Genomic DNA, 18,231 nt, shown 5'->3' with positions numbered 1-18,231 from the left:
ATTTATTCTGCTTCCTTATAAAAAGAGAGATGTTAACCAATTAGGCTTATTTGATATGTTAAATTAAATGGGAAGCACTGCTAAATAAGAAGTATCATTAAGTCTTCTTTGTGTTGTGTCTGTAGTTAGGAGAGTTTCAGAAATCGTGTGAAATTCCTGGAAGTCTGATATGTCCTGGTATAAAATGTTGTCTATCATCAAAATTGAGGCTCACACTGAAAGGACTGAATCTGAGTATAGGGAAATGTCCTAGCTTTCATACAAAGGCAGCAGCAATAGAATCTATAAAGACTGTGGTATATGTGGATGAAGTCTATCCTGCTTCTGAAAAATTTATTGCCAGACTTTTCACCATCCTAATGTCCTTGTAACATGGCAACACTCTGCTCCTTAATAAGAGAAATTAAGATGAGTGAACAATAGCTGTAAATTAAACTAAATGTTGGGGCTATGAGAAATCCAATGTGGCTGCTTGGTTCTTCCTGGCTCCCTGGAAAACCTCATTATTCAGTTTTTGTATTCTTTCACTCACCATAGGAAAAACTATTTTAGCCCCGAGAGGCCTCAGAACTCCTCCCTCTATGTTCTTTGAGCACCTGCCGAGGGACTTCATTCAACTGCCACTTGTATGGGTTAACAATATGTTCTTCCTGTTGTGTGTATGGTTTCCACATGGATTAATGCCTTACCTTTCTCCAAAGCTGATGCCCTCATGGTGAACAAGAAGCTGTTAGGAAATACGTTTCCCACTTGGGGTGTACATCCCACAATCTCCAGTGATCAAGACAGACACTTCACTGGGTAAATAATATGAGCCTTAACAAAACCTTGCAAACTTCTTAGAATTATCACTGTTCTTATCACCCTCAATCACCAGGCAACCTCAGGAGAACAAATGGAAAACTGGATTCAAGCAGAAAAATAACTAATTACAGAACTACATGAACAGATGAGGATGATTATAATTTTTATGGCTTTTGTCTCAAATATTACTGTTTTAATCTATTGTTTTTTCCAGATTTAAGACAATATTTTCTTTCTTTTCTGTTAAGCTATGACTTACAGCAATTTGGTGAATTATATCTTTATAAGCAGAACTTAAACAATTACTTTTCCTCCCTTACTGGTCCCTCCAGGATCAGAAGCTCTCAGTGAGTATTCTTACTTTCATGACAATATATTTACTTGTATAAGTTCAATAAGAAACTGTACTCTTTGTAACAGGACACAATTGGAAACATTGGTTATGTTACCAAAGCTTTGACTAAAATGTCATGTTTGAGAGAGACATGTATAAACTCAGTTTTGACCAAACAGCTTTAAGGAACTAAGGTTGACTTTATGAAGCCAATAAAGCTCCTTGGAAAAACAGCCTGGTAGCCACTTACAGGGTTCCTGACAGCTTAACCAGGTGAGTAAAGAAGATCACTTCTTGGCAGGTGCAGGAATCTCAAGCAGAGAGGAATCCATCCAAATCTATAGGTATTGCAGGTGGAATCTGAGGGCAAATATTTGACTTGGTTTCTTAATCTTAAGAGGTTATTAGGGGCCGGCTCCATGGCCGAGTGGTAAAGTTCATGCACTCTGCTGTGGCGGCCCAGGGTTCGGATCCTGGGCGCCGACATGGCACCGCTCGTGAGGCCACGTTGAGGTGGTGTCCCACATCCCACAACTAGAAGGACCTGCAACTAGGATATACAACTGTGTACAGGGGGGGTTTGGGGAGATAAAGCATAAAAAAAAAAAGAAGATTGGCAACAGTTGTTAGCCCAGGTGCCAATCTTTAAAAAAAAAAAAAAAGAGGTTATTAAAAGTTCAATCTGAAGATTCCTCATGAAAAATTCCAGGAAATAAAATTTAAAAGAGACTGTATGGTCAATTGCTATTCTTGCTGTAATTATGTAAATAACTAAGCCAAGTATATGGAATCCAGATTTATTTTGCAAACAAAGTAGACTTAACTTGACTATCTTTGGTAAAAAAAATGAATGATTTTAGAGAAAATTATATTTCAGTATAAACCATAGCACAATTGTGGATATCAGATTTCAGCACTGTTAATTTTCTTTGAAGTTTTGTTATTTACCTAAATATTGGACAGGATCTTAAATTCTTCTAGTTTCCTCCAGTATCTGGCTATAATTCTCCAAACTAACATTTCTAAGTCTTCTCTCTTTTGACTTGGAGTCATTGAGAAATACTGCAGCTCTTTTCCCTGAAGCTCTGCAAACTGAAACTGAACAACTTGATATAAATTTGAGAGATCATCATAATAGCTCATGTTTAGAAAATCTTCATGCCTGTTGCTGTGTAAGTTACTCATAAAGTTTACCTGAACACTCAGTGAAATCATCAGAGATATTTCAAACTGCAAAGGATGCTTCAACCCTGACATCTAGAAATTGTCTTCACCGGCTACCACCTAAGCACAGAAACTGGTTTATAGTTTTCTCCAAACATTAACCTTTGTTCTCCTTTGTTTCCATACAAATGTCTCTTATTAATATCTGATGGCTTGCACCATAGATCTAACTTTGGGAACCCACCTGCCATACTCACCTCCTGAAATGAGACACAACTGTTTAACTGAACTGAACTACTTTTTTTTTTTTTTTTTTTAAGATTTTATTTTTTCCTTTTTCTCCCCAAAGCCCCCCAGTACATAGTTGTATATTCTTCGTTGTGGGTCCTTCTAGTTGTAGCATGTGGGATGCTGCCTCAGCGTGGTTTGATGAGCAGTGCCATGTCCGTGCCCAGGATTCGAACCAACGAAACACTGGGCCGCCTGCAGCGGAGCACACGGACTTAACCACTCGGCCACGGGGCCAGCCCCTGAACTGAACTACTTTTTTTTTTTTTTTTTTTTTAAAGATTTTATTTTTTCTCTCCAAAGCCCCCTGGTACATAGTTGTATATTCTTTGTTGTGGGTCTTTCTAGTTGTGTCATGTGGGATGCTGCCTCAGCGTGGTTTGATGAGCAGTGCCATGTCCGTGCCCAGGATTCGAACCAACGAAACACTGGGCCGCCTGCAGCGGAGCGCGCGAACTCAACCACTCGGCCACGGGGCCAGCCCCTGAACTGAACTACTTTTAAGAATAAAAGATTAATTCAGTGAAATAATGGAATGATCTACCAGCTCAACTTTTAATATGTGAAACTTCCAAGGAAGTTTCAGAGGAGGGAGTTGTTGAGGCCCAGGGCAGGCTGCTTTAAAATATCCCACAACAGCACATTGATTATTTTGAATTAAAGTTACTTGTTTAACTTAACGTGAAATTTTGACCCACCTGAAACTTTGTTCCCCTTGAAAGCAGGAAATAAATTTCCCATGTGAAAGGTACCCTCTTTATGACGAGAGCTAGAGAATTCAGGGCCAGGAAGCCTGTATAAATAAATATTGTTACTTTTACTAATTTACTACCTGAAGCTGAAACTCTGCTCAAATTCCTCAATAATTACATACCCTAAACCTAAGTTTCTTTGTCCTGTCTTTGTCTTTGCCTAGTCCTAGAATTATAAAAGCTCACACTTACTCAGCACTCACTATGTGCCTGGCACTATTCCTAGGGGATTTATATGTAGCTACAATCTTGACAAAAAAAATCCTATGAGTGATATCCCCATTTTCACAGACTAAAAAAACAGAGAGAGAAAAGTAATTTACCCAACAATGCACAACTCCATAATTTATCCTCATCTGCCACCCAAATAAATGTTAATAATATGGGCAGAGGGCACCCTAAGATTCCTGAGGTCTCCTGAATAAAATCCACCTTCCAGAATGATGTTTGCCTCCTCGTTTTCAGGACTTGACAAATGGTCAGCATTTTCTTTTCTGTATTTCCCCTCACTTACGCACCTGTTCCCTGACACCACATTGCCCAAGTGATATGCACACAGGTTAGTCAGGTCCCTTATGAATTTCACATCCCTTCAAAAAAGCTTGCTTTTATGAACCTCAGCCTCTTTGGGGAAGAAACAGGGTCAGGTTCCCAGTCCCCATGAAAAGTCATTTTACTGAATCATCAACTATTTGCACAACCATTCTCTGGCCATCAAAGTGGTGCACTAAGGAAAGATAGTGTAATGAAAAGGAAACAGGAGGAGGGAGAGTCCCTGTGATGGTCACAAAGGGGTGGAAATTCCAAACACAGAAACAGTCTTGAGACACACCCAGAATTTGTGGCCTTTGAACAATTGTAGGCTCACCTGTCTCTTTCTGTGGCTGTTGGCATCTGACTTCCTTCTCAGCCTGCCCCTCCCAGCTTTGTCCTCTTAGACCAACTAGAGGTCTGGTCCTGGTGCCAAACCAAAGCACCAGGCACAGAGCTGTGTGGATGGAGGGAGCAGAGAGAGGAGTAAAGTTTTCAGCTCAGTCGGGACCTGACACACCTATGTCCATATCACTTGAGCAGGGAATGGATTAGTGAAGGGCTGCTCTGCAGGACTCACGGTTTAAAGAGTTTCACTAGGGAATCATACTTCCTCCATGCTGTCTGACTGAGAGCAAAGGGATGGGTGTGGGGGGCATCACAGCTTTCTCCCACTTAGACACCCATTGTCCCTCCCTCTCCCTCTGTTGGGTTACATCCCTCTGTCTTTAGGCCACTTAATTACTAAATTTGGTTCCAGGAAAAAATCTCAGTTGAATTCCTTAAAGCCCCAAGCACTCAATTCAGTTCGAGAGCGTATGTCATCTTAGTGATGACCAGGCACAAATATCTTTCAAAAGCTTTGCAGGAAATTTTAACAAGAGCCTTTGCACCACCCACAATCCCTCTGGGAACCAGTGAGCTACACACAAGAGGACAAAAAGTACTGTGTGCTGCACCTCATCTAATGTTCACAATGACCCTTTGAAGTAGGTACTATCATGCCTATTTTGCAAATGAGAAACTAAAACTGCAAGAAGTCAATTAATTTGTCCCTTATCCAAGAACTGGGAAAAGATGGAATCAGGATTCAGACTCACGTAGTTCTAAATCTAAAGCTCATGTTTTCACTCCACACCATCATACATACCTGAATTCAAAGAATGGAAAGATGATGGCTTCTAACAGAAATGCTCATATAAAGCTTCAATGAAGAGACAGGATCTGAAATGGACCTTAAAATGTAGAGCAATTCAGGAGGATGAACAAGACAGTAAGAGTATTATAGAAAGAAGGAAAGTAATTGGAATCAATTCAGACAGGAGAGGAAATGCAGGTTCAGGTCTTACTGCACAGATCAAGGGACTGGATTGGGGCTGTGCTACACAGTCTTTGACTGGCAGCGTAAGGAATTTGAGCTTCATCCTGCAAAAGATAGGAGTCACTGGAATGCTTTGAGAAGGTCAGGAACAGGACAAAATATTTTCAGGAAGATTACTTTGACAGCATTGGGCAAGATGACTTACAGACGTGGTTCCCAACTCTGGCAACTCATTAATTACCTGGAAGCTTCTATCTTTTCTTCTTTTAGTTTTTCATTTTAACATAATTTCAGACGTTCAAAAATGTTCCAAAAATAGTCAAAGTTCTCATATTCCCTTCACTCAACTTTCCCCAATATTAATGCTGTAGAAAACCTCAATAGAATTATCAAAATCAATAAACTATCATTGACAGAAAACAATGAACTAATCTACAGATTTTATTCAAGTTCCATCAACATTTCCACTAATGTACTTTGTCTAAACTAGGCTCCAAACAACACATTTGGTTGTTTTGTCTCCTCAGTCTCTTTAATTGGGCCAGTAGCTCAGAATTTCTTTTATCTTCATGACCTTAATATTTTTGAGGAGTATTGGCCAGTTATTTTGTAGTAAGACCCTCAGTTTTGACTTAGCTAATATTTCCTCATGATTAAACGTATGTTACACACTTTTGGCAAGAATACCACAGAACGGATGCTGTGTCTTCTCAGTTCATCATATCAGGCTCATGATATTGACATATCCCCTTACTGGTGACGTTAACTTTGAACGATTGGCTAAAGGTTCTCCACTGTAAAATTATTATTTTACCTGGAAGCTTTTTAAAATACCAATACCTGGGGCACATCTTAGATCCATCAAATCAGACTCTCTGGGGATGAGGCACAGGCATTGGTAGATTTGAATACACTGCAGATGATTCTAACCACCATATAGGGCTGGAAACTACCAGCTTATCAAATGAACATAAGTATCCTGGAAATTAGCAAGGAAGACATTTCATGGCCCTCGCTCTTTAAAAGAACAGCCAGGAGCCAACCTTGAAGGCCTGGCAGTTAAAGTTCAGCATGCTCCACTTCAGCGGCCTGGGTTCGCTTTCCAGGCATGGGACCACACCTCTTATCTGTCAGTAGACATGCTGTGGTGGCAGCTCATATAGAACTAAAAACTATGCACACAGCTATGTACGGGTGTTTTGCAAGGGGAAGAAAAAGGAGGAATATTGGTGAAGATGTTAGGGTAGGGCGAATATTACACCGAAAAAAACCCCAGCAAGTTCCAGACAAAGATAATTATATCTGGACTTTGGCATAGACCCATGACAGGGGAAAGAAAAGGCCCAAAATCTCCTGATGGAGAAAGTGATGAGTGAGTAGACTGCGGTCCAATAAAAAAGAAGGCCCAACACTCAGTGCAACGTTCAGCCCTCCTGGTCTATTTTCTCCCCAGACCTCAGAGAAACCTTTGCTCCAGTAAAAGCACAATCATATAATTTTACTTCGTAAGGCTGACCTGAGCTACTAATTGCTACTAAGTGGGGAATTATGGATCATGCGATATAAACATGCCACCACACAGGCGAAGACGAACATTTTCAGGTACGGTTGAATGAACGAATCATAGAATCTAGGTCAGATGTTTGACCCCCCCTTAAACAACCTTGCCCTCCCCACTTGCACTTTTGCTCTTAATCTCTTCTGAAGTAACAGTAAGTTGTAAATTTCAAGAAACAGCAAAGTGTACACATCTCTTGTCACCAGGCTGTTGAAGCGAATAGTGTGCTCAACGTCCCTAGTGTTATTATCTTGGAGTTTCCATAAAGAGATTTCATCAACACGTCCCTTGGAAGCGCTATCTGATAACATGCAAAGGGAAACACAAATTTAACCAAAATCCAGAGGCAGGAAAGACCCTGATGAGAACTAGCCCTCAAGTATCCACAAACTACCAGGATCTGGTGCTGCTGGTGCAGGAGGAGCTACTGCTAGTTGATAAGCGACAAAAGAGAAGGCAGCTCCAAGACCCAGGAAGTACTAACAAAGAATTAACCCAATTATCCCTCAGTTATTACACAGTCAATTATCCCTCAAGCCTCTCTATGGGGTCTCACTGACAGGGCTGGCACATAATTAAATACTAACACATGGGTGAAATAATTTATAGAAAAGTGAGATCAAATAGGGCAGGAATGGCTGGGAAAGGTTTCAGGAAAGAGGCGGGATTCAGGTTAGGCCTTTGAATGGTTAAGTCTTAGGGAAAGAGACAAGGAGAAACACAAGCACAGGGAACCAGGTATCAGACACCACTATAGATGCTAGTTTTGAAGGAGATTTCAGGAATGAGAGTGGGTTTGCATCTGTTCATTTTACTTATTCTTATCAAGCACCATATGAGGCTATTTCAGAAGAGGGTGCAGATCCTCAGAAAGTGAAGCAACTTGCCAAGGTCAGTGGTGGATTTGGGATTAGAAGGTAGCTATGCGTAACTCCAAAGCCCACGCCAATACCACTACCACTGAGAGAGGACTGAACACAGCATGTTTAGGGAACAGGAAGGGGCATGGATGCTACAGCAGAAACACAGGGTTAGGACACAGTGCAGTCAGGTAAGCTTGCTAACATGGGACCTTGTGTTGCACAGCCATGAAAATTAGACAGAGACATTTGAACTTGGTCTTGTGATTACAGAAGAGCCGCTGGAGGTTTTGAGTCAGGGAGTAACCAAAGTGATGCCTTTGAGGAAAGATCAAAGAGGATGGGGGTGAAAATGGGTATCCTGGGTTGCTAAGCTACAGAGATGCCATTAACAACTGTAAAGAGGGGCACACAATATAGTGGAGTGAGAATTGGACTCAGAATCAGAAGTTGGAGTATAAATGCAAAAAGTTATGCAATAAAGTCACGGCTACGTCATGCAAGTTACATTCTCTCTCTGGAATTCAGTTTATCTCCATCCATAAATCAGATAAAGTGAGAATTAATCTCTACATGAGCTCTAAAGCTTCACTACTCAAAGTGTGGTCCACCAACCAGCAGTATAGGCATTGTCCATAAGCTTCTGAGAAATGCAGAATCCCAGGTGCCACCAGAAGAATCAGATCTGTATTTAAACAAGATCCTTAGGTGATCTGTAAGTGCATTAAAGTTTGAGACAGCTGTCTATAGGGAGTTCCAATTCTTAAATGCAATGGTTTCAGACTCACCTCAACTTTGTCACATCATGGGAAAAACCAAAAACAAAACACAAAATGTTTCCCTTTTCACTTCATCTGTGCGCTTTTCCTAATCCTAACCTCTCCTCGCAGACTTGCCCACATCCAGGTAGAGGTCTTAGGAAGCCCAGTGAGGCAGCGTTACCTCCTTGTGGCGGTGATCAGTAAATGCACCTAATCTTAACTGCTCTCACCAGTAGTGGAGGGGAATGGTTGGCAGAGGGGGTGAAGTCCAAGTCACAGATTAGATAAGAGAATCACAGCCACTCAGAATGGCCAGATGTAACTGTCAGACAGAGCTCAGCATCATAATGTCACATTTCAAAGGGCAGTTTTTATAATGCCTAATAAACTGTGGTCTTAGGGTGAAACCTGGACTCCTGGAAAAGCTCTGCCCTTGGAACCTTCAAAAAAACTCACTGTGACAGTTATTTTCAGACATCCAGCCCCTGCTGGAACTCTGCCAGTAAACTTGCAGTTTTACAGGGAAACTAACTTTATTGTCAGTTCTTTCTGCTCCTGAGTCAAAATGGGTCTGATGCGTACTCACCAATCCTAGTCCTACTCTGCGTAGGCACTGAAATAAGTTTAATACCTTCTTACCCAACAGATTTTCAAACACTTGTGAACCACCACCATGCGTCCCTGCCATCTTCCCTCAGCCATTTCCCAAATGACACATTCTGAAGTCCCTGAACCCTCCTGTCACTTTCCTGTAGGCAAGTGAAGTGTGTCAGCCACAGGGGAAACTGAATTCTAGGAGTGCTCTAACCAGAGCAGCAGAGCCACAGGACCACCTGCTTCTCCATCCTGGGCGCACACCTATACGGAGAACATCTGCTCATTTGAGGATACTGCTCTTCCCACTTGTGCTGCTGCTCGGGCCTCCCATACCTGTGTGGGTGTATACTTTTTATTTAGTAACTTTTTAATAAATAGTTATTAGAGCCTGCTATGTTCTATGCACCGGAGACACAAAGATGAATCAGACCTGGTCCTTGTTCTCACTGTGCTCTAGGGTCTGGCAGGGAACCCAATTCAAAGCCACCCCATCACAGTTTAGTGAGAAACACCTTGACAGAGTTAAATACTTTGGCCCATCTCATCAACCCAGTGAAAATCTTCCACTCTGGGTTTTCTCAGCTCAGTTTCCCTCATTTCAAGTTCAAAGAGAAGAAAAAAAAAAGAGAGAGAGTGAGGGAGAAATAATGCAATTGTCCAGATGGTCCCTTTTGCAGTCATTGTTAGATTGGACATTTCCTTCTGGCAATCCAAAGTGTTGGAGGGTCCTACTTCATTCTGCATGTCCTCTCTCTCCTATTAGCACTCGCCACTTGTGCACCTGCAGCAGCCAGGCAGCTGCACACTAACAGAAATTCTAGCAAGTCAGGAAACTTGAATTTTAGTCCAGTGGCTTTGAGGCTAACTGACTGTGTGACGTTGAACAAATCGTGTAACTTCCCTGTGCTGTAATTTCCACTTCTGTAAAATGGAGCAGGTGGATTAGATCTCCATGGGTCTATGTGTACAGGGAGAGCTCCTCAGAGACAGCATCACCCCTTACTCCTCTCAGGAGCCACCACCTGGCAAATATGCAGGCTCACCTTAGGTGCTCAAACGTTCACTGAATGCATGAATGAGTAAACGATGATTATTAGAGAAACTTGACAACACATATTTCTGAATGTCTGCTAAGTACACCGTAGAGTGGGGAAACCAAATTACTGTGGAAGAATAATATTTTCTCCCCACTTTCTCCTTACCTCCTTCCCAGAGAGGGGCCTTTGAAAGTCAGAGAGACTGTGCTGGCACAAATAATGCTCTAGAAGTGGGCTCTAATAATTGTCAATACTAAGAAGAGAAAAGTCTGTTTGTCTTGGGGGTGTTTTATATCAATGGACCTGAGGGACCCAAAGCCCCTCCTATGGTACAGAGGAACTGACACCACACCCCAAGTCCATGGAGGGGAACACCAGACAGAGTGAACTGACAGGAAGCTGGGACCTGGGGACAGCAGAGGAGTAAACAGACTGGGGCACCTGGAGGAAGGTCTGAGGAGGAGCTCCCTGAGCCTGAGCAGCCTCGGAGGGGACTGACGGCAACTCAATGGGAAAAGTAAAGCAGCCCCATCAGGTTCCATGTGTATGCGTGATCATTTCTCAGTAAAATCTTCTTTCTGCTAAAGGACTGAAATTTCACATGCTTTCTAACACATCAGGCCTAGTTACAGTGTTACAAAAGTGTCATTCCATTCAACAAAAATTTATAGAGTACTCCCAAGTGCAAGGCCATATGTAAGTTCAGAAACTCGAAAATGAGCAAAAACCAGGCCTGCCCTCAGAGATCCCCACAATGAGCTCCATGCTCCTTCTCTGCACTGCCCTTCTCTCTGCCCTCCAACAACCCAAACCTAGCCCACCCTCGAGTCCCAGCCCAAGTTCAACTAACCCAGAGACCCCTGAGCTACTCTGAGTGCACAGTGAACTCCTGCCACTTCTGAAATTTGGTTCCACTTATATCTGCAAATTTTCTGAAGAGTACGTCATCTCCCTAGTTACTCCTGAGCCTCATAAGGACAGAGACCACTGATAGAATTTTCCAGAGAGAAGCCCCATCAGTGGTTTGTATCAGACCAAGCCCAAGCCTTCAACTTGAGGACAATCTCCACTGTCCAGCACAGTGCCTGGCCCCCTGCATGCTTTACAAACGTTGTGGTAGCAAAGTCTACAATCACCTCTCCAACATGTCAACAGGCAGGGACAGCGTGAAAATCGAGAGGGTAACAAGCATCAAACAAAAATCAAAAAGAGCGTGACTCATGCCTTGCCTCTTCCCCAATCGTAGGTGAAAAAAAGTCGCATCACCTGTTCTCACTTCAGCCTGCCAGCTGTTGGGGAGGACCTCCTTGTTAACCATCCCCTCGGTCCCCACAAGTACTACCCAGCACTCAAGCCTACCTCTCCTCTTTCTTTGAGCTTGTTTCCTAAAGTCTCTGGACTAGGAGCCAGGTTTAGTGAGTGCTGATGTTTTGCAACCTTAATGTTCACTCCAAGTCGTATTACCTCCTTCTTTTGCCCTGGGCTGTTTCCAAACAAGGTCTGGAGCCAAGGACCCCAGCAGCCTGGGCAAACACCCTAAAGGCTCCTTTCTTCCTGTGGTTCCTGAGTCTGGAGTCCTCTTAGAGCTGAGGCCCCTGGAGATCCTGCACTAATCCAGTTCCCTCTCCTTTAGGCTGGAGCAACTAAGCCACAGCCACTTTCCTGAAGAAGAACAAGGAGGCTTTTGTCTCCTACTGCTATAGCAGCAGTGTTTTGGGCAAGAGAGAATAGCCTCTCTTCCTTGTTCCCCTCTGCTTCCCACCTCATGTGGCCACAGAATTGGAGGAAATTGTCAACAGAGTGAGGGCAGGACCACTTCCCAAACAACAACACTAATAGTGCTGATACCGCGCCAAGGATGGGAGTGGGAAGGACAGAGGAGAAACAGACCATGTCACCCTCTCTTCTGCCAACACTTATACTGACTTTCCTGCCAGATATTAACATAGAAGGCATCACTAAAGGGTATAAGGAAACTCAGAGGTGCAAAAAGATTTGGGGAAGAAATCATAACACATTGGAGGGTACAGAGGTGGGAAGGAGGAGGGGAGGGAACAAGTATTGCTGCCAGGCTATCAGTCACCTTCTTACGTTCTTAAGAATGCTTCACCTCTGTTGTTTGGCCAATTTCACCTCCCAGATTCCCATAAAGCACAGGGTTCAACCTGTTACCTAACAAGGCCAGTATCACTTCGCCGTCTCACATTTAGGGGCTCACTTTTAGCTACAGTGATTTGAGGTGTTAGCTTATCTCAGTGCTAATTTCCTCATTTACAAAAAGGGGAAGACTGTACTTACATCCAAGAATGTTGTGAGACAAGAAAAAATGAGATAGTGTAAATGAAAAGGCCTGAAACCGTAGCTGGCAAAAAGTAAAATACTGGCTCAACAAAGATTTGCTCCCTTACTTTCCCCCAATACATTTTCCAGAAGAGTAATGAGTTTCCCGCAGGCCAACCTTGATGGTGGTGGTGTAAAGCTATTGAAGGTAATGGTACCTTCATAAAAGATATGGAAGTCCTTGCTTTTATTCCTTATAGTGCACCAGACACGCCACCAACAATTTTTAATGCTATTTATTGATAAAGTAAGAAGTATAAAAATCCTAGTTTTCCATATTTGAAGATTTAGTCATATCAAGCTCAGTTTTAACAGCTCACCCTTTGGAAAGCAGACCTTTGGTTAGGGGTACCAAATGGGCTCCAGTTTCACTACAGCTCAAGTGGCCCAGCCCTTAGCAGAACAACCATGCAGAAGAGAGCTCATCCCCATGTATGTTTCTACTTGACAGAACCATCTCCACAAGAGATACTTTGAGGTGAAACAGCTTTGTTACATACTCAGCATCAACTCGAGGCTTAAAACAGAAGTTCACCATACTCCACTCCTTCCCTGTAGAGAGAGCTCTCTGGAAGCTGCTGGGTCCCACAGCCCTAGGGCCTAGAAAACCCTTCTGGAAGGGAAGGCTTTTCCATCACCATGACAGACACCAGGCTAGAGTCCTCAGCCTGAATTCAAAGCTCTAACCACAATCTGCCTTTCCAGTCCACCCTCACCACTCACTAACCAATATTCTATGTTCCACTTAAACCAGACCGTTGGCTGCTCCCTGAACAAGTCTTATGCTCTCCCACCAGCTCTATTTTGTTCATATACCCAGCTCAAAAATCACCTCCTCCTCACAGCCTCCCTTGATTCCTCCCATGACCAGATGTGAGCTCTTCCTCCTGTGAACGTGCTTAGTCCTAACTTGACTCTCTGTCTGCACGTAGCATATTCTGCCTTAGACTGAAGGTGGTGCCGCGCCTCTCCTAACTCCACTCCCTGCCCTTCTACACTGTAGTCTCCTTGGTCTCACAATCTGGTGTATTTTTTCCATATCCCCGATACTATCCAGTACAGGACTCAGAAAACGTGTGCTAAGTGAAAGAATAAATCCTCAGGTTTCTAAGTTCAAAATTTTGAAAATGTAGAGCCCTTGGAAAACTCTACAATCAGGTTTGATAGCACCTCTATTGACATTTGGGGCTGGGGAATTTTTTGTTGTAGGGTGCTGTTCTGTGCATGGTAATATGTTTAGCAGCATCTGCGTGTTTCCCACCCACTGGATGCCAATAGCAGCCTTTGCACATACACCCTCCTGACCCCAGTTAAGAGGGTGAAAAATACCTCCAGACATTGCCAAACGTCCCCTACAGGAGGAAACCACTCCCCATTGAGAACCACTGCTCTATATCAATAGTTCTCAAACCTGGCTACCCACTTAGACTTACCTAGATGTTTAGACTCAGCCTTGAAGTCAGGGGAACTGAGATCCAAATCCTGGCTCTGCCTCTTACTTTGTAACCCTGGGCAAGTTGCTTAACTTTTCAGAGCCTCAGTTTTATCATCTGAAAATGAATAAAATACTACTTAGCATACAGAATTGTGTGAAGATTAAATGATCTATAATGTGCACCTAGTAAGGCCTCAATAAATGGACTGAGCAGAATTTCTAAGTAGCTCCTAGAGCACAAGAGCAACGGACTGGGGAAAGCTCCATGTGCCTCCAGGTGGTGCAATTACAAACCACATTGGATCTGAGGTGCCAGCCTAATTCCTGCAACACCTGATGAAGTCTGGGTAGAGGAAATGACACTCCTCACCTACCCCCCAAAATAAAATCTGATCTAACTTTATCTCTTAAAATAACTACATACATGCCCAATATGCCTTTCACAGAAGAGAGGGGGAAAATAGATGAGAATATAAGAGAATGTTAGGAAATAAATTACTTATAGTAATAGATTGCTCCTGACTTGTAATATTACTTATTAATTATAAAATTACTTTTGATAATACCTGACATGTGTTAAGTTATCCTACCTTGCAGGCATTATTCTAAGCACTTCATGCATATCACCTCATTCTGTCCTCAAAGAAATTTAACATATTTTTTATTTTTATTTTTCAAACTTAAAAAATGTAAAATTAATCAGAATCCAATATATCCTTCATTCAGTTTTTTTCAAATAACTGTAGAATATTTTTCAAATATCCTACATAGCCATAATACAGTTATCAAAACCAGGAAATTAGCTTGATGCAAGGCTATTAACTAATGTACAAATATTCAAATTTTGTCAATCATCCCATTAATGTCCTTTTCATGGTCCAGATTCCATCCTGGGATCGGACACTCAATAAAGTTATCACGTCTCCTTGGTCTCCTCCAATCTAGGGTAGTTTCTCAGCCTTCTTGTCTTTCATCACCTTGACACTTTTGCACAGTGCTGGTCAGTTATTTTGTGGAATGTCCCTCAATTTGGGTTTGTCTGATGTTTCCTCAGGATTAAGCTCAGATTATGCATTTTTGGCAAAAATACTGCAGAAGTGATGTGTGCCTTCTCGGTGCATCCCATCAGATGACCCTTGATAGTGATTACTCTCATTACTGGTGATGTTAACTTTTAACACTTGGTTAAGGGAGTGTCAGCCAGGTTTCTCTACTGTAAAGTTACTACTTTTCCCATTGTAATTAGTAAGGATCTTCTGGAGAGAGACTCTGAGACTATGCAAATAGCCTGTTTCCTCTCATCATACTTTTGCCCATTAATTTTTAAGATCCATTGATGATTCTTGCCTACAAGTATTACTATAGTGTTCGCCAAATGGTGATTTTCTATTTGTATCATTCCTTCTATATTTATTAGTTGGGATTCTACTCTAAGAAAGAGCTGCTCCTTCTCTCCTATTTACTTATTTACTTACTTAATTATTTATTTGCAGAAGTAAAGACTCATGAATATTTGTGCATTATGATGCGGGGTCAGCGAGCAGAGGAGTCAAAAGAAAGATTTCTTGGACTGTCAAGGTCTGGCAGTAGTGCTCTTCTATTTAGCCAATAGTGTGGAATAGCATGGACACAGGACCCATGGGCAGTAAAGAGCTGCTGCAAACGTGGGTTGAGGGTAGGGCCAAATTTAAGGCATAGGTATGTGAGTTATCTCTTTACAAGACAAAGGAAAGAATATGTAAAAAAACGTTGTTAAAATGGTATCAGTGCAGGTGGGGTCTGGTTACTGGGTGGTCCCATAATTTTTAGATAAGAATCAAACCAGATTAAGTAAATGGCTGAAGCCAGCACCTTAAATATTATTTTTAGCTAAAGACAAAGGAGGATGTTGAGGGTGGAGGAGGAGCCTATCATGGGAGATGACCACACAAGTACAGTAAACCAGATGCAGATTTAGGTCCTTGCCTTTGGCATTGATTAAGAGTTTCTAGAGATAAGGTCACCTCTCCTTCTTCCTGGTACAGAGAGGGAGCCACCTTCACAGATGGAGATCTCCTTTACAATGTAAATGTCTCCTAACAAAGGGTAAGTAAATTCTACTCCTCAGAGCCTCCTTCCCATCTGCAGTTTATAAAAGTAACCAGCCCAAAATAATCCTCATCACATTATAATCCAGCAGGAGCCTAGAACCCAACAAAAATCTGCTTTGCTGCAGGAATTTCTTGCTCCACAGGAGCCTGCACCACAGCAATCACCTCCCACCCAAAGTGTGCCCTGTACTCAACAGGAAGCTGCCTTGCAGCAGAGGCGTGGGCCAGGCATAGAATCTAGAAGTTAATAGGAACCACACTTGAGAGAGGGATGTGCAGCCCAGCCAGGACCTGGCCCAGGAGAGCCACCTCTAGCTCAGCAAGAAGCTGGATCAACACCTTCAGCCCAGCCTAGACCTAGACCCCAAAATGGACCACCGGTCAAGATTGGATTTACGGCCCAAGAGAGACTAGGACAGTCAGACCCACAAGCCAGCCAACAGCTCCAGCCCAGGGAGCCAGACCCCAGCAGGCATCTTTGATGGAGTGGAGATTTCTATCAGAACTGCACCAACTAATCTCACAGCAGCCGGCTTCAGAGCGGAAGACATGTTTTGAGTAGGTCACAGATCCAGTCTCAAAATTAGACTTGGGGTCTCCGTTAGGCATTGACTTGCCAGCTATGAGGGGTAGGACAGTGGCCCAGGGAATGAAGCTGGCTTTCAAGGGGAAGCCTGGTTATGGAGTGATGTCAGGATATGGTGGGACATCAGCACACAGGAAGAACAGCCTCAGCCAGAATCACAGACACTATGGAGACACGGGTGAGTCTGAGCCTGGGGGACAGGGAGCCTCCCAGGACAGTCATTCATTAAGTTAGGGACCTCCAGTATGTTAGCTCAGGTGATCCCTCCCCAGTCCTGCCAGACAAAGAGCCCCAGCCCCATCGATGGAGGAGGAAGCTGACACCTAGAGAAGAGAAGGCTGTGCCTGAGGCCGGGCAGTGAGGGAGCGGCCCAGCCAGGACCCAAGCCAGGGTGGGACTTCTTCCCCTGCACCAGGCTGCCCCCCACGGAGGATTGGGGGGCAATCACACAGAAGTGGGCAAGGGCTCCGGGCTGGGGGCCAGGAAACCAGGGAAGCTGCCCTCCTGCCAGTATTCACCCACCCGTCCCCAAACCACCCAGCACAGCCCTGTGCAGACACCGCCACAGGCACTGGCAACACAGGCTGACGCAGACCCTTACCCTCGGGGGTTCCGTCCTGACTTAGGATCCTGAGCTCCCAGGAAGACACCGCTCCCCGGCCAGGCTGCCCCCCAGGGGAGTCGCAGGCCAGCCAGGCCTCATGGCCTTGGGGGCGTTCTCAGGAAGGGAGCCTGCGAGAGGGGCTGTGGGGTCCGCCAAAGTCCGGGCAAGGTCGGGGCTGGATGGAGGGGGCAGCGGAGGCGGGGGACGGGCCAGGACTCGGCGGCCGCCAGCTCTCCCTCCCCTCCTCCGAAGCGGGCAGGGGCCCGGCGGTGCAGGCTCAGCTCCCGCTCAGGCCCCGACCTTCCTTCCCTGGGCTCAGAAGCCCGCCATGCAGAAGGCAGGCGCGCAAGTTCCATCCGCGGACAGAGGGGTCCCTCGTTGAAGCGGCCTGAGGGCAAACAGGGCAGCCCAGTCGGGCGAGTCCGCAGGCCGACATGCTGCTCTCGCCGAGGCCTGTCCTCCCGGAAGGGCTGCGTCTCTGAGGGCGGAGGAGAAGTCGGAACGGGAGTCTCTCAGGGCTGCTCGCCGGCTTTGCGAGGGCGGGGAGGAGGGTCAGGAGGGAAAGAGGGTCCCAGTTTGGCTTTTTCCGGCGGTGACGATGAAGAGCTATTTCTCTAGGCCTCCAGAACCCAGCGTCTAGGGACGCCCTCTCCACAGCGCCGCCACAGACCAAACCACCTCTGCCGGCGCCCAAGACGCAGTTGACTGTGTGCGCATGCGCGGACCACGAACATCATCTCTGTCCGCCTTTCCCAGGCACGTGCCTTTCCCTCCTCCAGGCCTCCCCAGCTGACCAGGTTGAAGCTCCGGGCTATTGCGCAGGCGCCGATCATTCTTTCCCCACCCTTTCATGTCCTGGAGAGGGGAGAGCGAGAGCGCAAAGAACCCAGGGAAACTCTTATAGGAAAACTAAGAGACAACGTGCGGGAGAAGGCGGGGCTTCCTCCTCCAAAGGCTCGCAGGCAGAGCGCCACGCCTCCAGTGTTGGCGCCCCGCCTCGCCCTTTTCCTTTGGAATATCTTTGCTCTCTGGATCCTTCTGGCAGTTCGGGTGGCTTTGTAAAGAATCTCTTCCCGGGAAGGTGAGTGGGAATGCGATGCTGAGCGTCAGCACGTGGGAACGTCTAGGCTACCCTTCTGGGGTAACCCCGTCGAGACTTCCCGCTAGTT

The 18,231-nt window shown here is 44.6% G+C and overlaps 1 long non-coding RNA gene across 1 annotated transcript in view; it reads right to left on the bottom strand.

The window, feature by feature from the left end:
- Nucleotides 1-17,878, bottom strand: part of LOC111775437 (uncharacterized) — a 42,207-nt gene extending 24,329 nt beyond the window's left edge. Inside the window, exons 1-2 of the long non-coding RNA XR_002811120.2 lie at nucleotides 17,060-17,878; nucleotides 13,781-13,897 (exon numbers count right to left, since the gene is read on the bottom strand). This is a non-coding gene — a long non-coding RNA (uncharacterized lncRNA). The remainder of the gene's footprint in view (nucleotides 1-13,780; nucleotides 13,898-17,059) is intronic.
- Between the last annotated feature and the right edge of the window lie 353 nt (nucleotides 17,879-18,231).

This window comes from Equus caballus, chromosome 10 (assembly GCF_041296265.1).
Source record: "Equus caballus isolate H_3958 breed thoroughbred chromosome 10, TB-T2T, whole genome shotgun sequence".
Classification (NCBI taxonomy): Eukaryota; Metazoa; Chordata; class Mammalia; order Perissodactyla; family Equidae; genus Equus; species Equus caballus.
The sequence above is the reverse complement of the archived record's forward strand: the minus strand, read 5'-3'. Positions and strand labels throughout refer to the sequence as shown.